Here is a 16,351-nt window from a genome sequence, read left to right as displayed (position 1 = left end):
GCATTTGCTTTTATCAATGTTTATCCTTCTCCTTAAAGACTCAGAAAGTTTTGGGATGAAAGAACCTGTTTGTCAAAGAAAGACTTTTTTCATATTCTGTAAGATTTGTGGTCTTTCCAAATTTTGTTTTAAAGGATTTGGTTCTCTCTCTTCTCTCAAACTCCTGGACTTCTTCTTAAGAAATATTTCCATATTCCACCATTATTCATATTACAGAAATGTGTGTACAATACCATGTCATTTCTTTACAGCAATGGATTTGATATAATTTGCATCAGATCCTTCTCCAGAAGGAACAAGAATATCTCAGGAATGGCATGGAGAGTCTCTAATAGGCACCAGATCAGGGTTCTCCAGAGAAATAGAACCAGAGGTGGCTCACATGATCATGGGACTGGCAAATCTGAAATCTATAAGGCGGGTCAGCAAACTAGAAACTCAGGCAAAAATTGATGGTACAGTCTTAAGGCACAAGTTTTTCTTTGGAGAATCTCGGTTTTCCTCTTAAGGTCTCCACCTGATTAGATAATGCTCACTCACATTATCTGGTAGTAATCTTCTGTACTTAAACTCAACTCACTATAGATGGTAGCAACATCTACAAAATACCCTCACAGCAACACCTACATTAGTGCTTAATTATTTCATTAATAATCTAAGCCTAGCAAACCTGACACATGAGATTAATCATCACATGCACCACCAAGTCCTGTCACATATATGAACCTACTCTCTCTCTAATTGATTCACTTCCCTCTATAATTCCAGTTGCCACCTTAATCCAAACTGCTGTCATCTCTCCTGGACCAGTGCAACTTCCTAATTTGTCTTCCTGCCTACACTTTTCCTTCCAGTCCGTGATCAGAATGATCTTTTCAAAATAGAAACCTGATCCTGTACCCCCCTGCTTAAAAGCACTCCATTGCATTTGCCTGGATCTAGGATCAGTCACACTCCTTAATACCACCGAGGAAGCCTTGCAAGGTTGGGTCTGCCCACTTCTGCTTTCTGCATTCCAGCCACACTAGCCTTTCATTATCCACCCCTCTGCCATGGGGTCTTTGTTGGCTGCTTGCAACTGGGCTGTTGCTTTCACTTCCAGGCTGCTTCCCTCCTCCTGGGCCTAGGTAGCTCCTACTTAAGGCCATTAGTCAACCTACTCTCTTCTTCACTACCTTGACCAGATCGAATCCTCTAATTACATATTATCATAGTCCACACCTCTTCTTTGGAAGATGTATTACGTTGGGCAGTTTGCATTCATTTGTGCAATTATTTGACTAATGTCTATGTCCCCCCACCAGGCATTTCTCTGAAGATAGCAGTGATGACTAATTTGTACATCACCACACAGATAATGTCCAGTATGATGTTGATTCATGGAGGGTACTTAGTGAATATTATTGACCGAATATGGGAATGAATTGTCAAACTTAAGATGGAAACCATGAAAAGGATGCTGATTACCTCCTGCCCCTTCTCTCTACCCATTTCCCATTCTTCCCCCAACGTCTTGAACACAACCACAGTTCACTTGACTCACAACCTTCCATCACAGTTGGACACTGAGACTAGAAGTTTCAAAAATGGCCAGGAAATCAACAGTGTTCAATGCAATTCCATCTATTTGGCTGCTCCACTGAGTTTGGCACCTAGAAGAGGCATAAACCCTTCCATATATCTAGTGTCTTTAGTCCATCATACATTTTTATAGTTTTGAAGATAGTCCCAATATTTTAAAATCAGGAGATTTCATCCAAATATAAATGTATGACTTTCCATTAAAAAAAAGTCTGTCTTCCCTGAGCCTGTCATCTAATATGACTAAAAATCAATTTGAGTTGAGTAACTAATATTCATGAATTGAGCTGAGAAAGGACAGGTATCCCTGTCTATGGACATTAAAGTTTGAGGCTCCTGCTATATCTGATGGTAAGCTACCAACAAGCTTATGTTTTCCTCTCCTTCTCTTCTCTGCAATAAACTCCAAGGAACATGTTCTGGGGGGGGGAGGGGCAGGAAATGAAATAATTTAAAAACAAGAGCATCTAACGTTGTGTTTGCTGATGCTCTCTGCTATGGGCTGTGGCTGACCACAGGAAGGCCAGCAAGCTCTACTGTTCACTAAAGCCTGTTGATTTGGGTGGGCCAAGGATGAAGCAAAGCTGTGAATTTACAGGCAGTTTCTCTACAAAAACTGAAACAATCGGTGTATCTGCTTTTGTCTGTAGAATGGGAGTGAAAATACATAGCAGAACTGACAGCCAAAATGGCACAGTATGAAGGCCACGCACACAAATTTTTTATGGCCTTACTTCTCCCGGGAACTTAAGAAAATTCCCTGAGCTTGTGACCTCCCACTGGATGCAATACAAAGGGTTATTATTTGCTTGATTCTCATGCTTAAAGGGAAAAAAAAAAAAAAGGAAGTCCAGATGAAAGTTAAAAATAGGGCATGTGAATTTAATGCAACTTTCTCTGGGATCATAAGTCTGGTAAAGGGAAATAAAGAAGGAAGAAAAAATAGACACTATATTAAATGAGCTTCCTGGAAGAATGCTATTTGCTCACAAATATTTATCCAGAGAACTCCGCAGACTAATTTCCTCATTAACAAAAGTGTCCTGGAATGTAGGTGGAATCCATCTGAACATCCTCAAAGGAAACTTGATAGCTCAGAAAAATCTCAGGCTTAGAGACATTTTCCCTGCTCTGTAGATCTTTCCCAACTACTCTTCTCCCTTATTAAGTATTTTTTCAAAATATCCAGAACACACACATATAACACTTACACCTTTCTGGAAGTCAGAATTTTGCTTTGGATCATATGGCTGAGTCAGAAAAGAATACCCACATCATTCCCCAATTCCAGGGTCCATAATGAAAGGGACCCTTCAAATACTCTGCCTCTGAAGCATTATTCCAATCAGGGAATTATGTTGCAGGTGGAGACACATCCCTGGGAAAGAAAGCATCTGCTTCCATACAAATGTCATCAGTAATAAAGAAAGATGGGGAAGCCATCTGATTGAGGAGTTGGATCGCATCCATATCAGATCTGCTTTTCGGCTGTAAAAACAGTAAGTTACCCTCAATTATTCTTGTGCACTATGTGAAAACCTTTACTTAGCTTTACCAGAGTCCAGAAAGAGACCCGAGAACCTGGTGACTGCTTTAGAAAACGATAGTTTCTGAATTTTGCCTCAAACTCCAAATGCCACTTCCTGGTTCAGAAGCAAGAGGCTTGGGGGGAAAATAAGTTTAAGCTCATAAAAACACTCAAAGGGCATACTGGTCATCAAACAGCTCTGAGCAAACTGCATTTGCAAATGAATCTGAAAACATGTGGATTCAATTTTCCTTGAAATGCCCAGAGGTTAAAAAATTAAGGGGGGGAATGCTTGGCAGAAGGAGGCTGGGGTTTGGCTATGTGCACAAGTTTCTGAAACATAAATTGATTGTTTTGCCAGAGAGAAAATATTACCTGGTCCCCCTTCTCAATCACATCTCTAACTTAATTATCAATGGCCCCATTTCTCATTGTGTCTGCAAAGTGGACAAAATAGTTGAGCTCATTTGAAAGAAAGCAAGTTTTATTTGTTCCCAGGGTGGCCTTGTATGGGGCCGACCCAGGATCTCAGTACTGTCATGGGTTTCAACTCAGTGACACGGTGGCAAGAAAACCATCTGCTTAGCAAACTCGTTTCTCCTCTGCCTATTGCCTCCCATCTGCCTCCACTCATCAAGTTTTACCCCTCTTTTTCCTTCCGCCACCCCCCAAATAATACCTTTTTTATGACCAAATAAACACAGGCAAATGTGGAACTGCTTTAGAGCAAATCCAAACTGTTTTAAAAGATCATGAAAATCTAGTGGGTGGGGGAAAAACTCCATCTGTGAAAAAGCAGTGATTAGCCTTAAAACAATGTGAGGCCAACGGCACAGAGTCCCATTACAAGATGATGTGTGGTGCCTGTAAGTGGCTGTTCCTGGTCTCTGAGGTAGCAAAATTGTCACATGTTTCTGTTGTTGCCATGGCAATAATCTGTAATTGTGCAGAAAATCCACAGAACTCGCAAGCAACTCCTTAGTGGATTGGGCTGAAAGAAAATCAACCCCGTGAAAGCCCTGAATTGATGTGGTTATGAAAGTGCGTTGGCCAAGCTGGTCCAGTTTAAGCTGACCTGATTTTGTGGATTTCCTCCCCCTGGCCCCTCTCTAGCTATGGTGAACTCCCTCTTTATGTATATTTTTTGCACTTTTATGTTCATAACTAGTGAGAGGTATAAATCCTAGTCAGCTAGGGAAATGCTGCAGCTCACTGCTTAGAATTCTGAACACACAGTTTGGAATCTATAGAGTGGGAATTGTGGCTGTCAGAACTTCTAAACCTTAGAGACTCTTGCTGAAGACAGAGGCCTGATTTGTACCTAAAGGTGAAAACACATTAGAGTGTCCACAAGGCCAGGTGGGTATTTTCCCCCCAACAGAGGCATCAAGGACACACCGGGCAGGAGATTAGTGCTGCAAGGATGTGTTGTTCCTGGGGTAGCTTGGCAACAGAGTACACACACATGTACAACACACCCATCTGAAGGCATGCCAAGACTCGCCTTCTTTAAGGCAAGCTAATACAAACCATGCCCAGAATACGGCCAGGAAACAGAGGGTAGGTAGCACTTCTCCTTCCTGCACTAGATGCTGTATGACGTTTATGTATGTATCAGCCGTCAACCTCAAATGGTTGAGGGCATGAGTGAGTGTGGGGGCCCTTGTCAGAAAATTTGAACAGGAAGAGGAGCCAGACAAATCACTCTCATGTTCCAAACTTCAGTGAGAATCTCATGGGAATGCAGCTTCCAAGTAGATCCCATGAGAACATCTGGGATGAAGATACTCACGCCAGGCCCTAAACCCAGACTCGTTAGTAATAATGCTTCATTTTTTCTCATTTATTTATTTATCCTTTCATATACTGTGAGTATCATTTGTTTTCCTTCTACAACTTTTCCTACTGGGAGCAGGAAAAGGAAGATGGAGAATCAAGCTGTATATTTGGATGCTTTCTCTTGGATACCCTCTCATTTGAACTTAATTGTAGGCCACAGAAACTCACTGCACTTAATTTAAGCCCAAAGGAATGTAACATAGGAGAGTGGAGGGCTCATGGATTTTGGGAAAGGCTTGAGAATCAGGATAGGAAACAGGAATCTAACAGCTTAGGGGTCTAGGTAACAACAAAAACATGAACAGTCTGATCATAGTTTGTCCCTATAATATTTAGCTTCAACTATTTCACTCTTCTGTCATTTTCCTCAAGATTTAAAACCTTGGGAAAAAGAGTCTAAGTGGCCTGATTTGGATCATAAACCTAGTTCTCTCCTGGTGGGGTGGGTGTGAGAGGAAAAGAAGGGAAAGTGTAGCTCTTAACTCAGAGTCTCATGAAGATTCCAAAGAGTGGGCGAGAGATAATTTCTCAAAACAAATCCTAAAGTGCACTCAGGAAGGGAGGAGATTGGGTATAGTGATAGTTGCCGTGTTGGCTTGGAAGAGGGAGAACCCAACAACAAATGTTTCGCATTGTAGCTTGAAAGGAAAGTCAAACAGTAGAAGTGTCGATCAACTGACTTACATTAGTATGCCTGAGCAGAGATTTGCTAAGGAGAACTGGAACAGGAGAGTAGGTAGATGGAGAATGAGTGAAGAAGAAATCTAGAAAATATTTTGTTTGGCATCTAAAAGAATTTAGAAAAAAGACAGCAACCTGATTTGACACCAGCCACGCTAATGGGGCAGACTTCCTGCTAGTCAAAGCTCCGGTTAATGTCCACTTCTCAGCATGTCTGATTACGGGTTGAAGTTGACCGATCAGCAAACTACTCAATTATAAGCCCATCTTCTCCCCGTGGTGCCACTAATTAAAACAGGAACCACGTTGCAGCTCACACACTCCATGGAGTTCTACCTTCCAAAAGCTGAATTAGTCACAACAATTAGCTGTTGTCAGTGGAATCAGCCTGCTTTTCCCTTTTTTCAATCCCATCCCTGTTTGGTGTGAATTCATCTCTGAAGAACCTTCCCTTGGGATTATTGATCTCCCCCATACCCTCAGCTGTGAGAAAGGAGCACATGTGGCGGGAGCTTTGAAATGCAACCTCAAAATGCAGCTATGTGGAAATCTCAGTGTTCTGGAATGCTCTGACCTTTTGTCCTGCCAAGTGCCTTTTTTTTTTTTCCTGAAGTCACAGTCATGAAGGGTATTCCTACATGAACTTAATTTTTAAGAGGAGAGGGGAAAAAAAAAGACATGGCTCAGTACCCATCCATTTGCAGGAAAGCTGTTCTTCAGGCAGCTGGGACAAACAGCAGCCTTTTTTTTTTTTTTTTCCTGTCTTGATAAACATAATGGGCCACTTCAGTAATTTCAGCTGTAAATGCATTTCTCTATAACAGGATGATGCTTCCATGTGCAAGAGTGGAGAGAGAAAAGATGTTGAGAAGCACCATGGTGACAGGCTAGCAGAACAAGAGCTTGCTACACAACTACTGAGCGTATCCCAAACTCTCTTGAATGCCAAGTCCATGGCTTCCTGACCAGAGAGGGGAACTTTTGTAAACTACTCAAGGTCCAGTTCAAATCTCCATTAGTATTAAAATCAATACCCCTGGCTGGAAACAAGATGACACTTCTGGCATCCTTCCAGACAGACTGCCAATTAGCCTCCAGCAGGAAGCTCTCTCCCTGCACTCCTTTTAATGTCTCTTTTCCCTTGGAAAGAGGCAACTTTAGGTACCTTTGCCTTTTAATACAAACTTTTCCATTCAGCATTTGATCACTCCATTGTTTTTTCCCCAAAAACACACTTCTAAGTTTCTCTATCAAATACTTTCTTCTCAAAACAACGGTGCACATTTAAAACTTTCTAAGAAAATCACTTCATCCAATTGTAGAGGGACAGACCAATCTCAGGGTCACTGCACAAATTCAGTACCATAAATGAGAACAGAATATAGCTAAATGTTCCATATAACACAATGATTAAGTGACTTGACTCTGGAGTTAAAATGATTATCATTTCAATTCTTAAATTACTAGTTAATTCATCTCTTTGGGTCTCAGTTTCCAAATCTGTAAAATGAAAAGAATAATAATGCCTAACTCATGTGCTATTGGGAGGATTCATTGAAATGAGGATTAAAGCACTGGGCATAGTATTTGCCACATAGAAAGTGCTCAGTAAATTATTACTAAATAATGTGCAACTTGGACAAAACTCCCAAGCAGGTGACCAGTCAAACTGGGTAAGGAGGAAGGAGGGTCTAGACCCTAGAACCCTTATGATATGCTCACTGGGCATTAGCATGGGACTCCTGCTGGTCTCTGTGTCTTCATATTACCCAGATCTCTTTGCCACTTTGTTTCTACCACTTACATCTTTGATATAGTCATGCCTTCAATCCTGAATCTTCTGACTTGGGCAATATGTCCACAAAGGGATATGGAGAGCTACAGATGACCCATAAAATCACACTTATTTATCAAGGTTCTTTATCCCATGCGGCTTCAAGTTACTAGTCAAATGACAAAAATGGAGCAGGAAACACAGACATACACACATAAATCAGAATCATCCTGTTACACAGATACAAAGCTAAACACTCAGTGATCATTCACTTATTATCCATTGATGGAGCATCTTGGAAATGGAGATCATTTTGTGTATTCCATATGTTACTGATTGATTTATATTGGAATGACTAAACTGGTATCAGCCAAGGTTCAAGTCAGTTCAGAGATGAAGAAATGGGGTCCACAAGTAGGCAATTTCTTCTAATCCCTTGCCTTTCTGACAGTCCACACTCAGAGCAGAGGATAGGGCCTTTGCTAGCAAGGATTTGAAAAGGCAGGACAGAGTGATATTAAGAGATGGTGGGTGGGGTGCAGGAAATAGCATGGCTAGTTCTTACACAGGCTCAGGTTGCTCACTGTCATATACAATAAATCTGCTGAAAATGTTCAGGCAATTAAATAAAATAAAGAGAATACAAATGTGGAAAAAAGCTATTGTAATTGAATATTCCAGAACTTGAGACCCAAGCATAATGTTTTTATAATAGTGTATATAAGAGAGTGTTCAATTCAATAACATAACAAGGATTATGTAATTGAACAACATTATTTCAAAAATATTTTCTGAGTTGGATCTTATGTCCCAGCATCTCAAATACACACAGTTTTAGTTATGGGAATCTGCAGTGTTAGGACAATGAGCTCCAGCCCACAGAACATCTGGCTTCAACCAATGTTCCCAATCTCTTGTTTTTATAAGCAATAAATTTGGAGGGCCAGGTTTGCATGCTTGGGTAATTTGATTCACTTGATGCACAGATAATTTTGGCCACTTGGTATAGCTAGTAGTCAGAGGTACCTGACTGACTTCAATCTGTAAGAATAAAAATGGTGTAGTCTTTCCAATTAGTCACTTAAGTTTTTTCTAGGTTCCTGGTACCTACATAATACTCTATGATGGGTCATGATTAAGTCATTTACAAAAATATTTATTGAGAACCAACGATGACACAAGTTCCCTGCTCTCACCAGCTTACAGTCCGGCAGGGGAGAAGGATATTAGATAAATCGACACCTAAATGGTTATTTAATTACAGTTGTGAAGAATGATTCAGAGGAGAAGGATGGGGTGCCATAAGGGTGGATGCTCACTTGATCTAGAGGTCATACAAGGCTTCTCTGGAAAAAGCAACATTTAAGACATCTAAATCAATGGCTGTCTTGGTCAAGGGAAAAGGGAAGAGGTGGGAAAGGAGAAGTGCATCCCGGAGAGAGGGACTAGTGTTTGCAAAGGCTTGCAGGCAGAAGGGATAAGATATATTGAGGAACTAGAGGAAGGCCAATACGGTGGAGGTATGGGGACCTGTGAGGAGCTTGGCAGGAGATGAGAGGGAGGAGGCAGGCAGGTCTTTGCTGAGGAAAATGACCTTATTTGCAAAGGCACCATTTAACAGAGAGGCAGCTTCTTCTCAAAAGTATATTTTGTTGATTAGGCTCCCCAAAACTTGTCTAATGTATAATTATTCCTTGCAATTTGTTCCCACTAGTGGTGAAAAAAAAAGGAAACCTATATCAAGATCTGTCCTACTCACTGTGGGTTGGTACAAAGCACAACACATTTCTGTTATCAATGTTTCTTAAGTTTCTGCTACTCATGGATTAGGCAGGGTTCTCCAAAGAAACAGTATCTATTTTGAAGAATTAGGGGTGAATATGGAGGCCAAGAAGTCTCAGGATCTGCAGTTGCCAAGCTAGAGATACAGGAGGGCCAGTGTTCCAGTCCCGGTCTGAAGCCTGAGAACCAAGATTTCCAACCATGTAAATTCTAGTCTGAAAGCTGGCAGGCTAGAGACCTAGGAAGAGCTGATGACTCAGTCCGAGTCTGAAGGCCAGAGAAGACCTATGTTCCCAGCTCCACAGTCAGGCAGGAGGAGTTCCCTCTTACTCAGCCCTTTTGTTCCATTCAGGCCTTCCATTGACTGGATGAGCCCTGCCCACATTTGGAGGAGAAATCTACTTACCAAATCCACCAATTCAAATGTTAATCTAATCCAGAAATATCCTCATAGACACACCCAAAGTATGTTTGATCAAATGTCTGGATACCTTGTAGCCCAGTCAAGTTGACATGTAAAATTCACTGTTACACAACCCTAATGATTTATACCAAACTCATGTGACACCATATCCTAGTTTATGTAATATTTTTGTTTAAAAAAACCCTCTTTTTCTTAAACACATTTATTTGTAAATAGAACTTTAAGTCATCACTATAAATGAATGTCAGTATTACCTGTCATAAGTTGAAGATATACATATAAACAGAATGGTAACAAAACAGTGTTATTACATACTTGGTAATCATTGTGGTCCACTGGAGTTCTTAGCCTGTGGTCTCCTCTCCATTACATAAAAAGAGAGATTAGCAAGAGATGGAATAAAAAAAGATGCACACATACCAAACTGAGACTTTTCCCCTGACTCTGTCAATTGGTTTCAAAGAGAATTGAAAAGGAAGCAATTTTCTCAATGTGTAATACAGTGTAAGTAATGTCATGTCATCGTGCCACATAAAAACATCCACAAACCGCTGGTGGCACATGGCCCACACTTTGGGAAACAAAGTTATTTCCTCGATAAATGTAAGCCAAAAGTGTACAGTCTTAATTTGTTGAGGGAAGGCAGGCAAGCCCTTGCCATGGCAGTGAATGTGTACTTCGCTTTTTGGAAATTAAGTAGACACTTTGATAAATCAGGCAGTTGTTTGTTTGTTTGTTTGTTTTACAGACAAAAATCTCAGAGATAAGCATCTTTATCTGGACTAGGACTTGGCCCAGGTGGATCCTGAGATGAAGAGGATCAGCCAGAGAGGGTGACCTCAGAAAGGAACATGCCAAAGAGCCAGGCAGACCAGGGGTCATGGAGTCTGGAGTGAATGGGGTGGTGCGTGACCACTAATAGAGATGGAGTGGAGCCTGACAGCAGCCATAGGAGACTCTTAGCTAGTACTCAATAAGCAGAAGCTCTCAAAATTGTTGATGCCAATGTTATCATTTTAAATAAAGGTGCCAGACTGCTACCGGCATCAGCAAAGTCAAACTGTTGGCAACAGAGACTGGGAATCAAGGACACCCATCTCTGACCTGGGGAGGACTCATGAAAGTCAAGGAAGATCCAGACTTCAGAGGGAATGGCCTATTAGGTTGTTATTCAGTCAGTCAGTGCCTGAGGCATTAGGGGGATGAACAGAAAAATTCAGTTATCGAATCTGTAAGCAATTGGCCCCCAGAATGAGGCAGGAGTTCTACCGCCCTTGAAGGTCAATGAGGAAGAGAGGCTGACCATGTATTAGTTTCTGTCAACACAACATAGCTAGCCTAGGCCAACATTTCTCGAAGTGCAGTCACCAGACCACCAGCAGCCGTATCATCTCATCTAGGAACTTGGTACAGAAGCTAATTCTCTGACTCCATCTCCTACCTACTGTACCAGACACTGCCGTGGGGCTCAGCAATCTGTGTTGTAACAAGTCTTCCAGATGACTCTGGTACATGCTAAAATTTGAGAACCACTGGCCCAGGGCAAAAGTGGTGAGTCTAAGTGTGTACAGCTAGGGGACAACAGGGTTGCTTCCCTGGCAGGAAACTTTTAATTAGAAGGCTTTCTCATTAAATTATTGTTAACATTTATCTTTTTTTTTTTTTCTTTTTTGGGTAGAGACTTCTGGGAGAATTTGAATGCATTTCCTAATTTATCTGATGTAGTAGATGAACATCTCCTGAGGTTTTTAATTTGTTTTGTTTGGTTTTATTTATTTTTATTTTTATTTTTTTTTAATTTATTTTTTATTGGTGTTCAATTTACTAACATACAGAATAACCCCCAGTGCCCATCACCCATTCACTCCCACCCCCCGCCCTCCTCCCCTTCTACCACCCCTAGTTCGTTTCCCAGAGTTTTGTTTGGTTTTAAAGCAAGGGCTCTTCTGTACTACTCTATGTCTAATGAGGCACTCAATACTTGCCATCTGATATTGGAGAGAACAGCCCGCAGCCTCTCCCCATCTTTCATGCAGATATGGATTAGTTCTGGTGAAGAGGGTGATTTTATAACAAAGAAACAAAGATCTGGGCAGAGGGAGGCAGCATAGGAGGTAGCAGGACTGGTGTTGTGGCAGAAACACAGACTATGGATCCAGACAGACCTGGGTTTGAATCTTGACTTTGCTAAATGTTGGCTCTTCAACCTAGGGAAATCACTTAATCTCTCTGTGCCTCATTTTACTCATAGTAATATAACAATTTCAGCAAGGTATTAGAAGGGCCCAAAGAAACATGTGAAATGCCAAGCTTGCATTAGCTGCTCAATAAATAGATGTCAAAAAATTGTATCATACCCTAATTCTTTCCCAAGTTTCTTGAGATCCACAGCAGGTGGTTTACTGGGCACAGATAATAACCAAAACTTACTGAAGACTTATCAGATGATTTTACTGCATGTGACCAAAACCTGGCTCAAACTAGTGTAAATGATAAACTATTACGTCATTTAACAGGAAATCCAAAGACAGGAGGGGTTGTAGGAGTGATGCAATCAGAGCTCCAGCCCGATGTTCTTGTTTCTAGTTACTCTGTAACTCAGCTTTCTCAGAGTAGCCTCCTTTGTGGTCACAAAATGACTGCAATAGCTGACCTTAGGGGCTTCTCTGCTCACATCCAGCAAGGAAAGGAAAAATGTCTCTTCCTACCAGTCCTCTTTGGACCAACATGGGTCATATGCTTTTCTCTGGAATAATAGCATGCACTGATTGGCTGATTTTCCATAAATCTGGGGTTTTCATCCAATCACTGGCATCTAATTATAAAGAGTAGTTAGTCAAACCAGAACCATGTTTGAAACTTGGAGGATAGGATCAGCTTCTCCCTGAGATTCTTGGACTGAGTTTTGAAAGAAGGATAAATAGCTACAAATAAAGAAAAGAGAGCTAAGTAGATTCTCTACACTTTTCTACATCCTGGGGACTGCACTAAGCATTTGATATTTAATCTTATTTGATCTTCACAACCATCCTACAAAGTCGCTCTTTTTGCAGATGAGGAAGAAGACATTCACGAGGTTGAAGCACTTACTGGCCATATATCACTGGCAAAGTTGACAGACCAGAATGCAGATTCTGTCCCCAGAGACGCCAGGGCCATATTCCTCACCTCTGTATTGCCTGGTTGGCTGGCTTCTTTGGGTGGGGGCTACACTTCAGCCACACAGTACAGGGCATCCATGGATCCTGGCACTAGCCCAGTGAGGTGGACTCGTTTTTACCCCATGCTGAGGAATGATGGGAACACCCTGGAAAGAACTCCAGCTTGGATCTCAGGTTTCCAGTTATTTGTCTGTTGTTACCAAACACTGAAGACTTTAAAAATGCACTGTGGTCATATAGGCAGGAAAAATGACCTCATGCTTGCAACCACAAATCCAAAATGCTCTGGAATTTGTAAGACGAACTGCATTTTAATTAGAAGAGAGAAAGAGCAATGAAGACGTTTCTTGGATATTTTTTCAAGCCCTCCCTTGGCTTGCCTTCAGGCCAAAATGTGACAAGTGCCCTAAATCTGATAACAAACACACACTTCTGAAATCATTGTTAGCTTTTCCTAAAAAGAAAAAAATCACATTAGTTTCCTGTTACCAGTAAGAGTTCAAGAATGTGTAGCCTTGAAATACAGCACATGGGGACATAGGGAATCATCCTCCATTAAATATTAAAAAGTAAAAGTGGAGCTTTCAATCCATTTTCCTTCTTTGCTTGGAAGGTTTTTTTTTTTTTTTATTATAGTAGGTCCTCAGAAACTTGAACCAGGCAATAATAAAAAGGCTTATGCTTATAGTTTATCCCTAAAATGTAGTCATTGGTTATGGTCCATGTATTATTCTTAACCTCTGGGTCAAACTTCCTGGCTGTTGACGAAGTCTTCCCAACAGGCAGTAGAGAGTAGTCATGCAATATCAACAGGTTACTATATCCTGTGATTTGTAAACAGAAACTTTTGATCTTTGACCCAGTAGCTTCTTAATTGAAGAGCGATGCCAGGGAAACAAGAGAACTTTTATATGTTATATGCTTATTAGAAGGCACACACCTTCCTGAGAACCTTATATGAATTATTTCGTTCAAAACTCTCAACAGGTCGATGTGATTTTTATCCCATTTTATAGATGAGCACATTGGGACCTAGAGAAGTTAATGAACTATCATTGACAAACAATATGGATTTGCACTGCATGAGTCCACTTATGTGTGGATTGTTTTCAATAAATACAATACAGTACTGTAAATGTATTTTCTTTGGCTTGTGATTTTCTTAATAAAATCTTTTTTTTCTAGCAAGCTTTATTGTAAGAATACTGTATATAATGCATATAACATACAAACTATGTGTTAATTGAATGTTTCTGTTATGGGAAAGGCTTCTGGTCAATAGTAGGCTATTAGTAAAGTTTTGGGGTGGTCAAAAGTTATACCCAGTTTTTTGACTGTGTAGGGGATCGGCACCCCAACCCCATGTTATTATTCATGGTCAACTCTATATGTAAATTACATAAACTTCACTCATTTTTTTTTTTTTTTTTTTTTTTTTTTACTTATTTATGATAGTCACAGAGACAGAGACAGAGAGGCAGAGACATAGGCAGAGGGAGAAGCAGGCTCCATGCACCGGGAGCCCGATGTGGGATTCGATCCCGGGTCTCCAGGATCGCGCCCTGGGCCAAAGGCAGGCGCCAAACCGCTGCGCCACCCAGGGATCATAAACTTCAATTGAACCCAGAAGAATATGCAACTGAGAATGTTAAAGCAAGGACTTACAAACTCTTTCAGTAAAGAGCCAGACAGTGAATATTTCATAGCTTTTTTTTAAAGTTTATTTATTTAATCTCTATACCTGATGGGCTTGAACTCATGACTTTGAGATCAAGAGTTGCATGCTTTTCCAACTAAGCCAGACAGGCACCCCAGATAGTAAATATTTTAAACTCTGTAGGCTATAAGGTCTGTCAGGATCAACTAACTCCACCCTTGTAGAATGGACATATCCATAGATAATAAGAAAAGAAAGGTGTGACTGTGTTCCAATAAAACTCTATGTATAAAAAAAGAGCATTGGGCTAAATTGGCCCTCATAGTTTTCTGAAACCTGGCTTTGAGTGATGCTTCTCAAACTATTTGAGACAAATAAATGGTTTGCTTCTTCCTCTAATTTCCCATATATCATGGGTTGATACTTTTATAAAATATGAATGATAAAATAAATTAACAGAAGACAAAATAAAAAGATATATATACGTTCAAAATTCTTTGTTAGGTTCAATAGACATAAAATTACTAGATTAAACTGTGAAATTTACAAATGCTCTCATATTCTGCACTTCACATGAACCAGTAAAAATTAGTTTATGGAATGGCACTATTTTATGATTGACATTTTGAGTAACCATGCTTTAAATATTAGGATATTTGTTACCTCACTTAGAAATAAATCCAGGGGTGATCAGGGTCAACTACCTAACCTTGTTATCAAAGACCCAGACCCTTTCTACGCCTAGTTTGTGATCCTCAACATCATCTCTCTTCTTGGTTCAAGATGGTGGCCACAGTCATCACTGCATTCTCACGGAAGAACTTCCAAAGCAAAAGGGCAGAAGAAGAGGCAAAGAGAGCTTCCACTTGGGCGACTATTGCTTTTATTAGGCAAAGTAAACTTGCCCAAGCAGTAGGGGGCAATTTTTTGTGTTCCTGTGTTTCTCTGGCTATTAATAACATGACATTACTATATCAGTCTCCAGGAAAAGGTAGTAGGGATCCAATGGTTGGCATTCAACAATGATTTGTCCTCTCATGCTGGGGACCTGACCAAGACTAGGACTTTTTAAACTAAAGAGGATGCTAGCTCCAGGAATGTGTTTAGGGAAACCTTGTTATTTAAGTTCTGGGCCTGCAGTCCTGATGTATTCAACTTACAAACTGTGATCCTTGTGTTCTAGTCTATTCCAGTAAAAGCATTCTCCTTCTACTATGGTTTGATATTATGATCTGTCCAATTAATCATTTGTCTGAAGTTTTAAAAACTACAATGTGCCTTCATGTATATTATTAAAAATTTGAATGTCAGTGCTTACATGTTTGAACTAATATTATGTCAGAGGATGGAATTTGATCCCACTGATGATGCTTGAGATCATACATGTTTAGAGCAACATCTGAGCTCTGGCCTAGGGCTTCTAGCACTCTCAGTAAGTTCTCCTCAGGATATTTGATCATTTGTTCTGTACTGATCAATTAGTAGCATCAAAACAACAGCCAGCTAATCTTAGTAAAAGATAAGCACAGATGATTGTTGGTGTGACTTGGCTGGTTGTGTCACAGAAATGACCCATTTTTGACCATGTTAAGCTGGATGGTCTTGTGTAGGGTGACCAGCTATCCTGATTTACTTGGGACTAAGGAGACTCCCAGGATGTAAGATATTCAGTTTAAAAACCAAGACAGCTCCAGTGTTTCATTTTAAAACCAGGGAAGTCCCAGGAAAACTAGGACAACTGGTCACCCTACTTTCTGGCTTCCATCTACTCTGTCTACTCTCAAAAGGTGCATTAGTGCATTTTTTGCCATACTAAGTTCACAGGCCCCTGTTCTCTTAGCAGATCCATAAACAATGTATCCAGCCTTGTCTTGTGAATAACATTTTCCCCACAACTAAAATACCTAAATTAAGAGAACCACAG

The sequence above is a fragment of the Canis lupus genome, chromosome 4, assembly GCF_048164855.1.
Source record: "Canis lupus baileyi chromosome 4, mCanLup2.hap1, whole genome shotgun sequence".
Lineage (NCBI taxonomy): Eukaryota > Metazoa > Chordata > Mammalia > Carnivora > Canidae > Canis > Canis lupus.
This window is presented reverse-complemented; position numbering follows the sequence as displayed.